Raw genomic sequence first — 18,296 nt, 5'->3', positions numbered from 1 at the left:
GGATTTGCTTAAGGCAAAATGTAATGATGATGATAAGGTAGTTGTGAATACTTCTTTATAATTCCCTTAGGAGTAGGAGTTAGATTGGATAAACTAATAGGTATCATCTGACTCCAGGCAGATCTTAGATCATATTAGAAGCTTCTACCTATGTAGTAATATAAATTGTAAAAAACAACCTTGCATTAAAATATTTTTGTTAATGAAGTGTGGTGTCAAAGATGTAGGATGCTATTTCCTTACACAGAGAAGATGCAAAAAGGGGATTTGCTTAAGAGCTGTTTTAAGTGCTCAGTAAATAATCAATAGTAACATATTTTCAAGATTTTTAACCTGTAGTTTTCTGCCTCTTGATGTTCTCTCTTCTCGGGGAACTGCAGTGCTAACTTTTTTTTAAACATTGTTTTGCTAATGATTTAATGTCACTATCTTCAGCCTATACAAAAGATGGCTGAGAGGTGATCTTGTGGCTGCCTATAAATTTATCAGGGGAGGACAGCAGGGAATTGGGGATGTGCTATTTAACATAGCGCCTCAGGGAGTAACTAGGAATAATGGGTGCAAACTAGTGGAGAGTAGATCTAGGTTAGACATTAGGAAGAAATTTTTTACAATAAGGGTGGCCAGAGTCTGGAATGGGCTTCCAAGAGAGGTGGTGCTGTCACCTAACTTGGAGGTCTTCAAGAGGAGGCTTGACAATCACTTGGCTGGGGTTGTCTGACCTCAGTCCTCTTTCCTGCCATGGGCAGGGGGTCAGACTCAATAATTCGTTGGGTCCCTTCCAACTCTATAATCTATGAATCTTTCTCCAAGTTTTCACTGGGCAGGGAATGAGCCTGGTTTGGTTTCGGCTTCACTGTTAAAATTACATTTACCAAACAATGCCAGATTTGCTTAGTAAGCAGTTGGCAGGTAACATTTAATTCCGAGCCACACTTTGTGTTGCAAAAACGAATGTTGGAAAGATACGTATGCCAACTGCAGAAGAAGAAGAAACTGAAGGAATTGTCAGTTGCTGCACAATCAGTTCTTGTAACCAAACTTGTGGATTATTTTAAAGCATGAGGAATTTCAGTAGCCTAGGAACTAGGTGTGCACTCATAAAGATTTCCTTGGCCGATACAGATAGCTGATTAGTAACCAGCCATATCGGCCAATACCAATCTGATAGCTGACTTACAGGAATGCAGCCAGGCAACTTGGAGAGCAGCACCCTGTGGGTAAATCTGCAGGGGGGAGGGGAATGGGGGAGGGAAGGAGTGTGGAGTGGCAGATTGAGGCCTCCACGGTGGGGGAGGTGGGGAAGAGGCAGGCACTGCTCAGCTAGAGCAGTGAATGGGATCCCAGGGCTGGGAGTGGGAGGGAGTGGTGGGTGGCTCGTCCAGGGAACACGGTGAAGGGGATGGTCATCCCTGCACAACTGTGTGCAACCTTGGGAAAGTCATGGGGGGCATATGCCCCCCCAGATCTGTGCATGGGGTGGAGGCAGGCTGCCCACAACAGGCTTAGGGCCGGGGCAGCACCAGTCTCTTCCTGGTGAGGGGCTGGGCTGAGCACAGGCAGGAGCAGAGCAGGCTCAGTTGCATGAGGCAGGCAGTGGTGGCACTGGGAGGTGTGGCTATGTGAGGGCTAAGGTGGACTTTAGGGTGGCTATAGCCCCCCATAGTGCCACCCGTGCTTGGGGCACTCTGCTGTCCTGCCTTTTCCTTGGGAGCCCCCTGCTGTAGGGTGTACCTCCCAGACAAGCTGCCTGGTTCCATCCCTCTCCTGGTCCTGGGGTCCCATTCACCACCCTGGCTGGGCAGCACCTGCCCCACCTCCTCCTTCATCATGGGGACTTTGATCTACCCCCCAATGCCTCTTCCCCACTCCTCCCACCCCAGCTTACCTGCAGGGTGCTGCTCTCTAAGCTACCCAGCTGCATTTCTCACCATGTCCGTGCGTGTAGCTGCGTGCGTGCATGCCACTTTCATCAGTGACATTGGCTACAGCGGCCAAAAAAAGCCAATAGCTGATCATGTTAATTTTCTATTTAGCGGTGCGGATCCGGTATGTGACCAATATAACAGTGCACCTCTACTGGGAATGTATTTCTATTCAGCTGGAAGATGTAAATGGCATTTGAAGTAAAATCCATGGGGAATGTCTTGGTTGCCTCACCATAGCTATTTTCTAGAATTCTAAGTGTTCTGTAACTTAATGAATTGATGTTTCTTGATGCTTTTTAAGACTTCTGGCTAACTTGAAGCTAATACTTAAAATGGTCCCTGTTGTGGACTTCTAGCAGCAATGTTGAGTTTTGTCTGTGGTCTTATCTCACCATATGCATTCAAGGTCTAAGGAGACTAGCATATTCAAATATTATGGAAATAAAGGCCATTATGAGTACCCTTAATAAATAGAAAATATTGCCTCCTGGTATCCATGGTAGAGGAAGGATGGATGAGCAACAGGTCATACTGCTCAGACGTAAACCTCTCTATGCAGCACTGGCTGCTCTGGTCAGGGGAGGAGTGCATCTGTACTTTAGTTATAGCAATGACAGCATTGTACCATGGATTTGGCTTTAAATTCATTTGCTGAGGTAGCAGTAAGCAGCTCAGCCAGGGCACAGAACTTGGTGTGGTCTGTAAGACCTGCCTCAAAAGGCAGGGTGAAATAGCCTGTGCTGAGTTCTGAGCCACTGTGGTTAGACCACTGCTGCTCCCTTACCTAGCCAGGTTAAAGCTAGCTCAGGCACACCTATGCCCAGTCACTATAAATGTACCTTGAGGAGAAATAACTGCTCTTCCAACTGTCCAAACTCAAGACTAACAGCACTGCCATGCAGTATCCTTCCCTCCCATAATTTAACAGAATTGAGAGAACTGTATGGAACTCTGTTTCTTTGGGTCACAGTATCATATTCATCCAATGGTCAAAAAGAGAATGAATTAATTTAACACTGCTTTTATGAATTGCAGTTGCATGTTTGTATAACTGCATTACCCAGTAGATCAGGGGTGGGCAAAATGCGGCCCACGGGCTGGATGCGGCCCGCCAGGCCATTCTATCCGGCCTGTGGGCCCCTAAAAAATGGAGAAAATTAATATATATCTGCCCCTGGACTGCCTGTCATGCAGCCCTCAATGGCTTGCCAAAACTCAGTAAGTGGCCCTCTGCCTGATATAATTGCCCACCCCTGCAATAGATGCATGTGGTCTAGTTTATAGATGCAGCAATTATAAGGGTGCTGTTCTGAGAGTTAGGGTAGGGAGGAAACATGGTGAAAGGAGCCAGAGAGATGTATCCTATAGCGCAGGAGGCTGACTGGCACGTGTTGGCCAGACACAGTGTGTCACTCATTTATAAGGAAGGAATTGTTAGAGCGGTCTCAATGGATATTTAGTGCACTGGCCTTTGCACACTGCAAGTTGGAAATGGGCTAGAGAGGAAAGTCAAAGATTTGGCCAAGGAAAGTGGGTTGTGAAAGAACAGGTTGGTACACAGTGAAAGTGTTTTGGCTTTTTTATATCTGGGAGATGGTCGCAAGAATATTGAGTAGAGTGCAGGTTTTTAGGGCTTATGAGCAGTCACTTGTTTGCATTCAGAAAGATGGTAAGCTTAAATTGGCAGATTCCGTACAAGCAAAAGGTTGTAGGTAACCTCAGTTTGTTACTTGGGGAATGGAGAGCAAGGACTGTCTTTATCTGAACAAGGCTTGCTGGCATGTACTGCAAAAAAAGATCAGCTAGAGAGAAGCCTTATTCCAAAGGTAGCATTAATAACAGTATTGATTTGCCTTAATGTTTGCCTGTGAAAGCTGAACTTCCAAGACTTTGGTAGATGCCTTTCTAATGTTGATTACTACTATTGATTGAGAATATTATCAGCAAAATGAATGTATGTGACACCAGTGCAGAGTGAAACTATTTCTGCTGTAGAGGAAGAGAGTCTACAATAGGTCAGGCTCCTTACTGGAGAAAAGCCTACTTGTAAGAATAATGGCCATGTCAAAACATGAAGGAAAAGAGGATAACATCTACCCAAATCCAAGAAGATGTTGAATTTAAAATGCCCCTTCATTAATTATATTTTATATATGGAAAATGTATAAATTTGTTATAATTTTCTGTGTAGGGTCATCTTAAATTTGTTCCTCCCACCACTGCTGTGGGGAAAGCAAAAGCAGGGGAGCAGGTAGGTGGTGCCTACCACTTGTCTCCCCTGAAGCCTGCCCATCTGGTGCCTCCACCCCCTGTTGCCTCTGCCCCCAGCTTGATCCCCACACCCTCTGTTCCTTCCTCACCTTACTGTCGGGTGCGGCTCCAGTTCTATTCACTCTTGGGCATGGAGCACGTGCCAACTCCAGCCCACGCCTGGCCATGCAGCAGCATCCCAGGGCTGGAGCTACGCCATTGCTGGTTGGCCAGGCAGGGGATAGAGCTTGCATGGATGCCCTGCCTGAAACAGAACAAGCCTAAGATGTCTGATAGGAAAGGGCAAGGGAAGGAGAGAGGGTAGAGGTTGTGAAGGAGGGGGTGAAGGAGCTGCAGCAAACACCTTGACCTTGGCCTGACTCAGGCTCACAGCCAGAGTCTGCTGCAGCAGTCTCCTGCCTCCCACTCCATCTTCTGCTTGAGTCCAAGATGAAGGACTTTTTCCCCTCATGCTGAAAGGGGGAGGGGAACATAGTCTTGGATTTAAGTAAATGTGGTAATTTTAGATCCCACAACCCAATGCTTCAGGGGACATGTTTGCAGTACAGGCAGTGGATCATAGAATCATAGAAGTAGGGTTGGAAAGGACCTTGTAGATCTTCAAGTCTGACCCCCTGCCTGGGCAGGAGGAAAACTGGGCTCAAATGACCCCAGCCAGGTAGGCATCAAGCCTTTTCTTAAAGACCCGCAGGGTAGGAGCCAGCACCACTTCCCTTGGAAGTTGGTTCCAGATCCTAGCTGCCCTGACTGTGAAGTAGTTCTTATGGATATCTAATCTAAACCTACTCTCCAACAACTTGTGGAGAGTAGGTTTAGATTATTCCTTGTTATCCTGGGGGGCACTAGGGGAAACAAGGTCTCCCCCAAACCCTTCTGGTCCCCCCTACTGAGTTTATAGATGGTCACCAGGTCCCCCCTCAGCCTTCTCTTGTGAAGGCTGAACAGGTTCAGGTCCCGTAGCCTCTCATTGTAGGGTCTGCCCTGCTGTCCCCGGAGCATGCGGGTGGCCCTCCTCTGGACCCTCTCAATGTTGTCCACATCCCTCTTGAAGTGGGGTGCCCAGAACTGGACACAGTACTCCAGCTGCAGCCTGACCAGTGTTGCGTAGAGAGGGAGGATTACCTCCTTGGCCCTACTTGAGATGCACCTGTGGATGCACGATAGGGTCCGGTTGGCCCTGCCGACCGTGAACTCGCATTGTCGGCCCATGTTCATCTTGGAGTTAATAATGACTCCAAGATCCTTTTCTGCCTCTGTGCTCTCAAGAAGGGAGTTTCCCATCTTATAAGCGTGCTGCTGGTTACTACTGCCCAAGTGCAGCACCCTGCACTTGTCCGTATTGAAACGCATCCTGTTTTTGTTAGCCCACCCCTGCAACCTATCCAGGTCTTGCTGCACTCTTTCCCTCCCTACTAGCATGCCCACCTCACCCCAAATTTTGGTATCATCAGCAAATTTACACAGGTTGCTTTTCACCCTGTCGTCCAAATCACTGATAAAGAAATTGAACAGTGCGGGTCCAAGGACCGAGCCCTGGGGGACCCTGCTGCCCACTTCCCCCCAGGTCGAATATAACCCGTCCACCACCACCCTCTGAGTATGACCCTTCAGCCAATTTGCAGTCCATTTGACCGTGTAGGCATCGATGCCACAGTCACCTAGTTTTTTTTTAATGAAGATGGGGTGGTCAATGTGTCAAAGGCCTTGCTGAAGTCCAGAAAGACTACATCCACGGCGACATCTGCATCCAGTTCTTTTGTGACCTGATTGTAAAAGGCAATAAGGTGACCTGATCGTAAAAAGATCATCGTAGTGTGAAGGGATGCTTTGTCTCCTGTATGTGGGCACAATGGAATTAAAGTAAGACTGTATTTTGACAGTTAACCTGATTCCACTGAAAGTCTGCATGACTAGTGTGGTGTCTCAGAGCCGTCCTACAAGCTAATGGTATAATAACTCTGAAATGGAAATTTGTAATAGGTCAAGCTTGGGATGCACTCTCAACAAGGTTTGTGGTGCTGCTTGTCACCCAGAAGGGGTGTGAGCTAACTGTGTGTGTTCTTTTAGTAGCTGGGCTGTCTGAATCCAAAAGCCTACTGCTTCATTTCAGATAAAGGCCTAAAGCTCAGTGACTTTGCTTAGTAGTGACTTTTTTTTCTGCTCAAGATTCTGGGTTCTCTCCTTGAAAATAAAATGCTATGTAGTGTGTGTGTCCATCTTGTCTTACATTTCAGACATTGACTTCGATGCATGTCCATCTTTAGTCTCTGACGCTGTCTGATTAGTTTAATGCAGATTGACCACCCATTCAGAGGACAGACAGCAATATGAATTAAATACATTTTTTAGACTGTGAGGTGTCTGTTTGGGAAAGTTGAATGACTTGTGTAACGTAAGAAGTTCTCACTCTTTTCAGCCCAAAATACCAGAGTGTAGGAAGCATTACAAAATATAAGCATTCATTGCATTGCATTTTTCTGTGGTCTTGCAGCCTGTGCATAAAGATTCTTCTTGGAAGGATAATCTTCACCACCACACTGGTAGCTTTACACTACTAACCAGGAGAATGTTAGACGGATTCAGCCACCCTCTTCTACCCAACCCTCAAAAGATAACTGACATCTGCTTTAACTCTGCCTTGTCATTACATTTCTACCATAAATTGCTTCTAATAATTCAGTGATCCTTTCTTTTCCATTGGCGTTGGATTTTAAATTCAGATCGATTCCCTGCAGTCCAGTTAAACTAAATTGTATAGGATTGGAGCCAACTATTATGATTTTAAGGAATATTGTCCAGTTCTTCTCCAGAAGCTTTACTTTTTCAAAAAATTTAAACTTTTGGAGCTTTCCTGTTAAGTGTTGGTTGGTTTGTTTCTTTTTTCTTTCAATGGGTGCTTGACTGGGTTTAAAATCTCTCTGAGCCTGTTTCTTCACCTGGAAAGTGGGAATAATAGCATTTACTCCCAAGAAGGTACAGTTGCTAAATTAATATGCATGTCATAGTGTATTGTACTTCTGCTCATCACTGCATCTGAGCCTTTTGCATGTCAAATCAATAGCAGTAGTGAAGCCCCTGGTGGGCTTTGTGGAGTCTCTAGAATTTGTATTCTTTAGCCTTTGAATCCTTGGCTGTAAGGTACCATAGAGATGGAAAGATTCATCAAAAATGTAAGTCATGTAAAAGACTGACTGAAAGGAAAGCTGTATGTAAAGTATGTATTTTTGTGCTCTTTCCTTCAGGCAAGTGAAGCCATTGAATTTGCTCTGAAGAAGTTCCAAGATAGGTGGTAAGTACTTTTCAGCTTTTGCTCTTCAAAGGCATCAAATGAACTGGCAAAATAGAAAGTATAAATCTAAAATTAGTTTGCAGCAGGTATTAATCTTCTGTATTGAATCAAGTTTAGGGTCCTTTTTAGAGACAAGGTACCCTTAATTTTGGATTTGATGGATGGGGTTTAAAAAAAAGTTTTATTCTATATTTCCACACTAGAATCAATTTCCTGAGAATTAATTCTCTTTTTTTTTTTTTTCTTTTTAAGACTAATTTATTTAAAGCTTGACTCCAGTGGGGGAAATTTGCCCAAATTTGTATTTTCAGGTAATAATCTATACTGCCCCATGGGACTGCAAAGTCCTTTTCATTTCAAAGGGTAGATTATCTATTAAAATTTCATTCTGTCCAATTAAGCTCAGGGTAACCTGCCCAACTCACTTTTCCCTTTACTAATATGATTAGTGTGGCTCATGTCTTAATACCATACTGCTGTATATTTCATGTGTATGTGTGTGGTTATAAAGAGGAAGCTAATAAAACTAGTGAAAAATACCACTAAAATAGTCAGAAAATGTAAAAGGTAAAAAACCTACAGAAATGTTAATATGACCACTTTACTCACACTGCTGTTAATCAGCATAGTTCCCTTCAGTTTTGTTGAGCTATGCCCCTAAATACCAACTGAGGACATGGACAGTTGTGTTTTTGGTGACTTGTTTCTGGATAAATGTGTGTCTGGCTTCTCCTTTCAATATGGAATTCTTTCCAATAAGATTAACACAATTATATCTTTGCATGTTAATTGCTCAGGAAGTTTATCCTTTTAGTTGCATTTGCCTAGTTCACAGGATATAAGCTATTAAATAAAGCACTCATGTTCAAACAGGCTTGGGGTACTCAGTTGCAGTTTAATGTTCCTCCCTTCTGTGAAATAAATCTGTATTACACTAAAGTGTCTTTTGTTAGAAAGGATACCAGTGTTTTTGAGCGAGTGTCCAAAGGAAATTTGTGTATATGTCCACAGTGCTAAAGAGTAGCTTTCTGGATGTTTTTAGTGCATATTATACATCTTGTGTTCATGTTTGAGCGTTTGTAAATTTTTGCCTAATCTTTAAGTGCCCCTTTAAACTTGTTTATACTCATACAGTTGGTGTAACAGTAATTTAGTTCTTTCAAGAAAGGACCATGTGTAATAAATGGAACATCACCTTACTTCGAAAATTCAGATGAAGGACTAAGGCGAGGATTTGTAGTTTAAGTATGTTTAGGTACACAGTCCTTATGACTTAACACAGATATTCACAAAGCTTAAACCACCTGGGACAGATTTTCAATCTTGTGCTCCTTTTCTGACCACTCCTGTGAGTAACTGTTGGCAGTGTTGAAGGGGTGGGGGCACTTATATATCTGCATCCCAGGTATCTTATTTCTGGGATATTTATTTATTTGTAACACTAGCTCTGTTGAAACTTCAAGGGCCTTTAGTGTTTTGAGATGTTGCTAAATGAATCAAACTCTCTTCCTTAGGGTAGAGTAGAATGTAGGATCTGTCAGTAAAGTTCCTTGACCTTTAAATACACAGTACTAAACTGTCAATTTAAATCTTACTTGTCTGAAATTCTGGATGAAAAAACTAGCCAACATCTGAAAGGGCTGTAAGTGGGGGAAAAAACAAAAAAAAAAACCTTTGCACATTCTTAACATTGGTTACTGTTTCCCCTGTGTTACTGTAAGGAACTGTATTTTCAAAAATTAATTAGACTTGAGCTCCTAAGCCACTTTAAAAATGGAATTTAGTATTTAATGCCACTTTTACTTTATACCAGTGAATACCCTTCCCCCCCCCTTTGAAGATGAAGTTTTAACCAGCTAGAAAGGGCTTAAACTGATGTAGTGTATTCCAGTTGGAGAACAGAAATAAGCTGTACCATTATAAGGCACCTTTATTCCAGGAATTGGTTCTATAGCTATGTTTATATTTCAAGACAAATAGTAGACTATAGGATTAAGCGTAACTGCTTCCATACTGGGAATGCTACTGGTCATACAGTCAAGAATAAAACTGGACTTCTAATCAGCATGGTTATAACAGTACAATTTAAGGATTGACCTGTGCCTTAGGTGACTGTTGATTACACTTTTCGGGTTGTTACCCTTAATCAGTTTCCCCTGTTCTCTTTGAAGGATTTTTCTCATATGGTAATTTCAGGGCCTGGAACAATGTGGAATGGAAAGTATATTGGGTTTTTGTGAGGGTGGAGTTGGAGGCAGGTGTAGTAACTGAAATAACTTTTTAAGCATTTTGTTTTCAGTTGACTAAACTCCAAGTTAGGCGTGCCCTGTAGCAATAGTAGCTCACCATGCTGCAAGCTTGACGGCATAAACACTCATATTTAACTGTATGAACTATTTGAATGGGGAAGAGGTGTGACTCTGAATGAATGAATGAATAAAAATACTATGGTCTCAGTTCAGAGAAATACTTAAGCATGTACTCAAGTGTTCTTGATTTGTGCAAGCTACTTAATTATGTGCCTGTATAGAAATATATAAGTAGCTGCACAGTTTTCAATAGGGGCAGGTACTCATGCTCAAAGTTTGTTATACACTTAAATAACAAAGCATCTGCCTATGTGAACAAAGTGCTCCAACTAACACTGCTATAAAATATTCACTCTAGTTTTTTAGACTTTTACTATGTGGACTTAATATTGCATTAATGTATTTTTAGCATTTGTATTAAAAGCTTTACAGATGAGTTGTCTGTCAGTGACCAAACCAGTTTAATGGAACTTAAGCTGGTCTTTTTTGTTATTATTTTTATTCCCCGCTCCATATTGAAAGAAAGAAAGAAAACCTACATCTGATATTTCTAACCCTTCAGAGTAGTTAGAGACTCCAGTAAATATAGATACCTGTTCATAAGTTAGTTGTTGTGATGATAAACACCTTCAAATGATGCATTTGATCTTGGAGTTTGATTCCTTCCCCCCACTCCACTGTAAAATTGCAGCTGAGAAGAATTTAGAAAGAGAAACTCACTTTCTAAATACAGCAAATAGCATCAGAGCTGTAACGTAATTGCTCATGCTTTCAGGTACATGATGCTGCAGTAACTGTTATCATTTTAATCCTGTAAATATTCTGTGTTGTGCAGGAAACATTAATGCTTGTATTATTCACCCCCACAAATAGATTTGTAATGCTCACAACAATTTAATGATTTTAAAATTAGGCTCCTGTTGTTTTTAAATTGTAATGTTCTAGAGCCTGCTTCTTCATGTTGCTTTTGGTTTAGCAAAATCACAATATTTAGATTAGTCTTTCATGAAACAAGGTACAAACAGGAATTCAACCAGGCCCCATAATATGTCTTGCCACCATTTATAATGTGTGCAGGAGAAATGTATTCTACCTTATCATTTCAATGTAATATTTGCCCAAATGATATGCTGTAACATCTTGCAGTGCAGAAAGACTGCAATGATTGCTTATGCCATGTGAAGCTTCAGAATTTTATAGTACAAAGGGTGCAGAGGAGTTTTCCATTGACTTAGAGGGCAGAGTAGGGAACCTGCTCCTCTCTTAGCTGTGGTTGGTGCTGTTGATTAGATGAGCATTGACTTATGCCCTTAACAGTGATTGGTCACGTGGGTTGCCAGTTGGTACAGTGGCTGTAACAGAGGTCTGGCCTTCAAAGTGATGTGGAGATTCAAGAGTCCAAAACTGGAAGGGTAGCAGAGAAAGTGGAGGTTTTGCAGAATGTAACACTGGAGAGAAGGAGGGACCTAACCACAAAAACTTTCTCCTAGTCTTCCAGGCTTTATCAGGTCTAGAGAAGACGACTCTGGGGAAGGTGATTGTATGTTGTTCTTTAAGTGGGTACCAGCATTTTAAGCGGAGTGGAGACTCGGAGAGCAACTTGGTGGCCAAAGGAGAGGAAATTGCTATATACTATACACATAGAAGAGTAAGAGAGAAGATGGGACATGAGGTAATGGTGGAGGTGTGTGCAAGTAGTATAGATGATATAAGCACATGTCCAAGATTTTGCATTATGAAGAACCTCTGAATGCAACAGAAAACAACTTTTAGCTGGCAGGTGAATAGCCTCACGTGCATCTTCAGATGCTTCATTCTCTGGGAAGTGACTTCATGTAAAGCTTTGAAACCACAACCAGAACTAGCGAAATGCTGATTTCACACTGATTGGAGTAGGGTAAAAGTTCTCACAGCCCAGTGAAAGGTTCATCCTGCCAATAAATTGACTTTTTAAAACCTTTTAACTGAGACATCTCTTCTGCCCTTATTTAAAGGGAAGGAAAGCTGTACTAAGTGGGAGTGTTATTATAACATATGACAATGAAAGCTAAAGTTTACTTTCAGCACAGGAAGTGAGTAATACACAGCAACAACAGGTGCCTTGGTTTCACAAAGTTTATTTGTACTTATTGTAGCTCATGCTCCTGCTCCTGAGTCTTGCTTTTTTGGAAACCAACTATGGAAGCTTTTTTACTTGCCATCCATAGTTTCTTTAGGTCTTGGCCATTGCACATCCAGATACTCCTCTTGTGCACCAAACCTTGTCCACCCGCTTGCCTATCAGAACCATCTGCTTCACTGACCCCACAGTTCCTGTTTGGCCTCAGGCTCTGCTCATTCTCTTCTGGCAAAACTGCCTAGTGCCTTTGTCTGTGCCATGACCTCCTTTGCACATGATTGTTACTGACACTATTAGCTTGGTATAGTCATAAAGGAGGAGGCAGGAGAAAAGCAAATAGTGGGCTGTGGCAAATCATGAAGTGTGGAAGGAGTTGGGGGCTGTTGTTGGAAGTCGAATGCCATTTACTTTGCCTAGTGGTCATAAAGCCCTTGCTGTTTGCTGTATCCTTATAGCTGCAAAACCTCTCTGGGTCTCTGAATGTTTTCTCCAGTTTCTGTTCCATATAAGTAGAGAAACTCCCCAGGCTCAAGGATTTAGAAACTGCTGCGAGGCAACCAGGATATTACTCTTGTTTATGTTCCTCTACCCTGACTGAGGACCAGCACTAGGAGGAGAAGGTGGCTTTTTTTTGTCTGTTCAGACCTTGGCTGCTGAATCTGCTAGTAGAGATGTGAATATCATCTCTTGCCTTCTAGTCCAGTCCCCTGAGAATGTGGTTTCACTAAAAACACTATAAGGGGCTAGATCCCCAGCATTTTTAAAGCCAGTCACTTACTCCCTATCAAGCTTTCCTTCACCTTTAGTTTAATCCACAGTAAAGTAAAAATCAGAATGTGGTGAGCTTTTATTACTAGGTTTCCTTTCATTGAGGGTTTTCCATCAAGGTACTTTGAAAACCGTTGTCCTTATTAGAAACTCTTTATGATGCATCTCTTCCTCTGATACTTCCTTTCTTTATCTTGCTCAGACTGCTCATTCCAGACCCTAGCAGCCTTGCTTAAGTCAGCCAGAGGATTATCTTGGGTGTGTGAAACACCACCTGTACCCAGTGGGGGAAAGAAGACTCTAACTGATTACCCATTTGATAGTAGTTAGCCTACCATTTTGTTTTTGCTCCTTGTTTAAAAAAAAAAAAATTATATTTAAGGAGTTTCCTTGGCATTGAACTTTGGTATTTATCTTTTTCTTCACAGTCTGATAAGATCCATCTAGAAAGAATGAGAAGAGCTTGGACGTCTGATGTATTCATATAAATATTTTCATTCCAGTCCCACTCCCTCCCCTTAGTGTAACACTAAGGTAATGGTGCTGTCCGATTGTTTTTTCAGTAAGTGAAGCAGCTTGTGGGAGAGTGGCATCTAAGAACAATTTCAGGTTATATTGTGACTATATGTTTCTAACTGAAACATGTATTTTAACTCATTTCTTCTGCTTTTCCTGTATCCAGCTTTATTCATTACATTACATTCTTCATCTTTGATTTCCCCTTGCCCCCTATTTTCCTCAAGTTCTTTTTATAATTAAGACCACTACTTGGAGGTCTTTTGCATCATACTTTTCATATTTTTACTGCATTATTTAATCACTTGAAACTATCTGAAAAAAATTAGAATGGATTTGCAGTACCACATGCCTAGTATTTTTCCCCTTTTAATAAATGAAATTGCAGCACAAATGGAACATAAGCTTCTTGTACTGCTTTTCTAAAATTATAGTCAAATTTATTTGGGGAGTATTTTGAGGATAAGGTGTTGGGGAAAAATTAAAAATATGCCTAAACTAGGATTTCAGAGCTAAAAAAAGTTATGGGACATGTCATTGTTATATAATAGACCGAGCTTTTCTTTTCCTCACACTAAGCATACTACAGACACCTTCCTCCTCCTATAGTTTGTATGAGCAAGTGGTATAGCATAGGAAGCAAAAAGATGAACTATGTTCTGATGCAAGCATCTCTTGTTCATTCACTGCTGTACAAACATTCGGCCTCTAAGAGCATGGGATTACAAAGCATTATCATCCTCAGATTGACTCAGGTAGTGCTATTTTTATTTAATCTGTATTAAGGTATCATTGTGAATCTTTGGTCTTGCAGCATAGAGGTAATACGATTTGCTATTTTTATAAAAATTAACATGGTTGTACAAATCCTGTCAATACCAAGAACTGAAAAGATAAGTCATGAGCTCTATGCTCCCTTTTGGTAGTGAGTAGCTATATTTTTGGTATTCCTCTAACCTTCGCCATGCTGGCCAGTCTTGGAAGCGTATACTCATATTTGGCTTGTGGTAAAGTCTTTTCTAACTGCTGTTCCAGTGATGTATGGAGACATAAAGCCTAGCCCTGAAACAGAACCTGCCCAGGTAGTTTCTTTGATTCTAGTGGGACTGCTTTTGAGAGTAAGAATTCCTCACGCGAGGTCAGGTTGGTAGGGCACTTTTTCATGGTCCACAATTTAGTAACTATGAAAAAATCATCAGCAGACACGTCCTGCAGTGTTGGTGGGTTTTGACTTTTGACAGTATGTATAGGTAGAAGAGGAGGGACTGTGAAGGAATAGGACTTAATCAGACCATGTCAATTTGTTGCCATGTTATGTGGTTACCTCGGCAACCACTCCTAGATGTGTAGATAGCATTGGTTTTATGAATTCAGCCATTAGGGACTTGCCTGACTAATTCGGACAAACAAGGTTTGGCGCTCAGAGTCAACATATGGGGTGCGAGTTTTTCCTTGTTCCTCTGTTATTACTATATAATTGCTTGCATCTTGATAAACTAAAATTATTTTATGACCTGTCATTAAGATTGTTTCTGCTGAAGTACAGTAAGCTATTGCCAAATAAGTAGTATGTCAGTATAATTCTGACAGCCTCACAGAACTGACTGCTGACTGATATAGCTAAACTGTTGCATTAAATGATATGGAACCTTTGAATTTGAAAAGGAAAAACAAATTGTAGTAGTAAATACAAGAGTAAGGCAATAAAAAGATGGAGACAGGGAGGTTGTGTATGACCTGTGATTGAAATTTACAATCCAGGTAATTTAAAAGTACCTTACTTTGAAAGTGGCTACAGTTGATGACAACTGCTAGGATCTTTGGAAGTTAGGCCACTTGAATTGTGGGTGGATAAAAAGAAATGACTTAAAGTTACTTTTTAAAGCTGTTAGGGGTAGAGCTGTTCAGAAAATTGCAGGTGGAACATTTTCGATGAGCACGCCAATCCATTGCAGCTGGGTCATTCAGTCTTCCTGCCAGTTTTCCCAGCCACAAGCCTGCAAGTCACAATTTTCAAATTTCTACTCCCCAGGTTCCCCAGCTCACCTGGCAGGCTCATAGGGGAGCTGAGATGCCCTGGGAGTCCTGGCTCCCAAGTTTCCCGGCTTCTCTGCAGCTCACTAGTTGGTCAGCTATGGAGCAGGGCTTCCAGGCTCCCACTTACCCGTCAGCCTATCCAGTCAGCTGGCAGCGAGCTGGGGTCTGGGTAGCCCTTGTGAGCACAAGTTCTTAAGCTGCAACTCCATCAGCCCAGGTTTCCAGGTCCATATCTGCACAGTGGACAGCCCTTGAACCAGAGCAGCGGTTCTCAACCTTTTTAGTCTCGAGGTTCCACACCAGTCTCTGAGGAATTGAGAAACATTGAGCTAGAATTTTAGCTGGTGCTCGATTCTCTCCCAATAAACATTAAAGTTCAAATTCCAGATAATTTCTACTACTTGAGATATGAGGAATATAATTTTTTCCCACTTTTAAAGGCATATAAAAGATTTTCATTGCCATAGCTTCATTTTTAAATGAACATGCTTGACCTGCTGGTGATGGGGACAGGGCCTTACCCCACTATGTCCTACTTTTTTTTCACGGTCTGTCCCCTCCCCACCCTTGGTCTGTACCTGAGGGGCAAGGCTGCCCCCACCAGCACAGCCATTTCACCAGAGACTTGCACACCGCTGACTGCAACCACAGTGTACCGTCAGCCCCTCCTGGGAGGACCCTGGGAGCATGGGAGGAACTGGGGAAAGAGCTAGGCTGAAAAGTAGGTCCCAGTGGCCCCACATCAGTGCGCCCATTTGCCTGCACAGAGGTAGCTGGTGCAGAGGGATGCCAAGAAGTGGGGACCAGCCACAGGTTCTGCTTGTCTGCAGTATGCTGGAATGCCTGGCAGGGAGGAGGAATCATAGCACAGCACCCTTGGAAGGATCTGGTAGCACCCTGGGATGCCACAACACCCTGGTTGAGAATCACTGAGTTAGAGATGCCAGGGTTATCCCTTTCATGGAAGACCCAGAACTTTAGGCTTTCTTTCCAAATTAGAAAAAAAAAACCCAGGAATACCTTGGAATTTTTTTTTTCCTCCCCAACTCTAATTAGGGCTGATATTCAGGGCATTGAGAGTCCTAGAGAAGGTACCCAAGTGCAAAAATGTTGATAGTGATGTTTAGTGTCTTTAAGTGAATGCTGCTGCATCAAATTTTGCTCCTCATAAAGCACTTGTAATTGCAAGTATTAGCACCTTAACTTTTCTTTTCCTAATAATCTGAAATGAGAGTAGAAACTTGAGTTCCTTTCTTAACTGCTCCTTTAATAGCAAGGAATACAAACACATTGGGACAAGCCTTGCATTTACTGTGATTTCATGTTGTGAATTCCACTATGGACAATACACATTATTACAGTCATTGTGGTTGAATCACTCTAGCCAGAGTTCAGTCTGTGTCTTGTAATGGTCCCCTTATATAGGAATAATTGCCTAATATGCAATAGATCATGAAAATACAGTAGCTTTTCCATAGCAACATTTCATCCTGCTTTTTATAAAACCTTAATTTAGTTCCAACTTGATAACCCCAAGTTGTTGAGCTAGATGTGGGAGTCATTGGGTGAAATCTGTGGACTGCGTTATGCGGAAACTCAGACTACATCATGAATTGTCCCTTTTATCTTTAAAATCTGTGTCTAACTTTGACTTGAAAGAGCAATCCATATCATATCAGCACCGATAAAAGAAAATTTGACATTATCAGCAATTGGCTTTTTTTTTGGATGATGCGGCCAATAATGTCGCTGATAAATACTGCATGCATGCGCACAGCTGCAGCATGCACACAGCCAGGAGTGCAGCCTGACAACTTGGAGAGCAGCGTCTGCTGGTAAGTCTGGGTGGGGAAGCGGGGGAGAGGGGATTGGGGCGGGGCAGATCAAGGCCCCATGGTGAGGGACGGAGTGGAGCTGGGGCTGGGACAGGGGCAGATGCGCCCAGCTGGGGCAGGGAGGGGCATGGGATGGACCTGCAGCTTGTCTGGGGGCAGAGGGGGTGGGTCCCACCACTGCGTGCACTTTGAGGGGGGCATGACATTTGGTATAATATTTCTTTGTCTCTGTCTTTTATAAAAACTTAAATTTTCTGTAGCTCAGATTGACTGCAGTTGAAGAAAATAAATGTTTTTTATTATAAATTTAGCAGCTGTAGAGAGTTTGTAGGCCTTCTCAACATCTTATTGCAGAATTGGAATCTGGATGCTGTTACAGTGCAGCCCTATCCATTGGCTTGTTCTTTTTTTTTTTTCCCCCCCTAAGATGCTTCCCTGGCCCCACAAAAAAATGAAAAACCCAAACCCCTAAGGTTCTCCTGGACACTTGTAGTTGGGCCCATAGGTCAGCTGTCCTGTAGCATGAGGTTCATGTGAGCTACTGAAACATCATTCCAACGTTTCACTAGTAAGAACTTAAGTAGCTGTGCTGGTATTTTAAAGTATATTTGTTTATCCTGGAAGAAAAAGTGTGTTTATGGGCACAATGTAAAATTGAAAATGCCATATTTATTCATATCCTTGCTTCTTAGTACTCTGAATTATACACAATAAAAAGATAAGTGTTTTTTTTTGTCTCTTAGCAACATAAGAGGTGGTCTATACTGTACTAGAATATTTTACCATCACAACTTTCTGTTGGGTGTAGCAATTTTTTTGGCTGAGTGATACTGATGCAATCCCTGGTTTGGGTGCAGTTGTATAAATCTATTGTTCAGTGTTCTGATTGTGTTTTTTAAAGCATTATGACAGGGTTCATTTTATTTTGGGGAATACTTGAAAGTAAATCTGCTGCCTCTAGGTATGGACAATAGAAGGAAATCTTACAAAGAAAAATAAAATCCTCTCTGGCATCTCAGTCTTACCTTGTAGGCCTTTCATTGCACAGAAACCTATCCCTCTTTCAATTCTCTTGCTTTGTCGTAGACAGTATCTGTTGGTCTGTAGAAGAGAAGGGAAAGCTTTATCTTGTTGGCAGTCCTCTTAACACTGAAACACAGATCAGGATAATAAGAAGTGATCAAGTGTTCTGCTGTTAACAGTTGAATATTAGGAAATGCAGTA

General features: G+C 42.1%; 1 protein-coding gene across 3 annotated transcripts in view; it reads left to right on the top strand.

The window, feature by feature from the left end:
• The window catches only part of HPCAL1 (hippocalcin like 1), a 177,960-nt gene that overhangs the window by 12,728 nt on the left and 146,936 nt on the right, over nt 1-18,296 (top strand). For all 3 annotated transcript variants that reach the window (XM_059729647.1, XM_006259553.4, XM_014597332.3), the window contains exon 2: nt 7,442-7,488. The gene's annotated coding sequence lies outside the window, so the exon portion shown is untranslated. The remainder of the gene's footprint in view (nt 1-7,441; nt 7,489-18,296) is intronic.

This window comes from Alligator mississippiensis, chromosome 1 (assembly GCF_030867095.1).
Source record: "Alligator mississippiensis isolate rAllMis1 chromosome 1, rAllMis1, whole genome shotgun sequence".
NCBI classification, from domain to species: domain Eukaryota; kingdom Metazoa; phylum Chordata; order Crocodylia; family Alligatoridae; genus Alligator; species Alligator mississippiensis.
The sequence above is the reverse complement of the archived record's forward strand: the minus strand, read 5'-3'. Positions and strand labels throughout refer to the sequence as shown.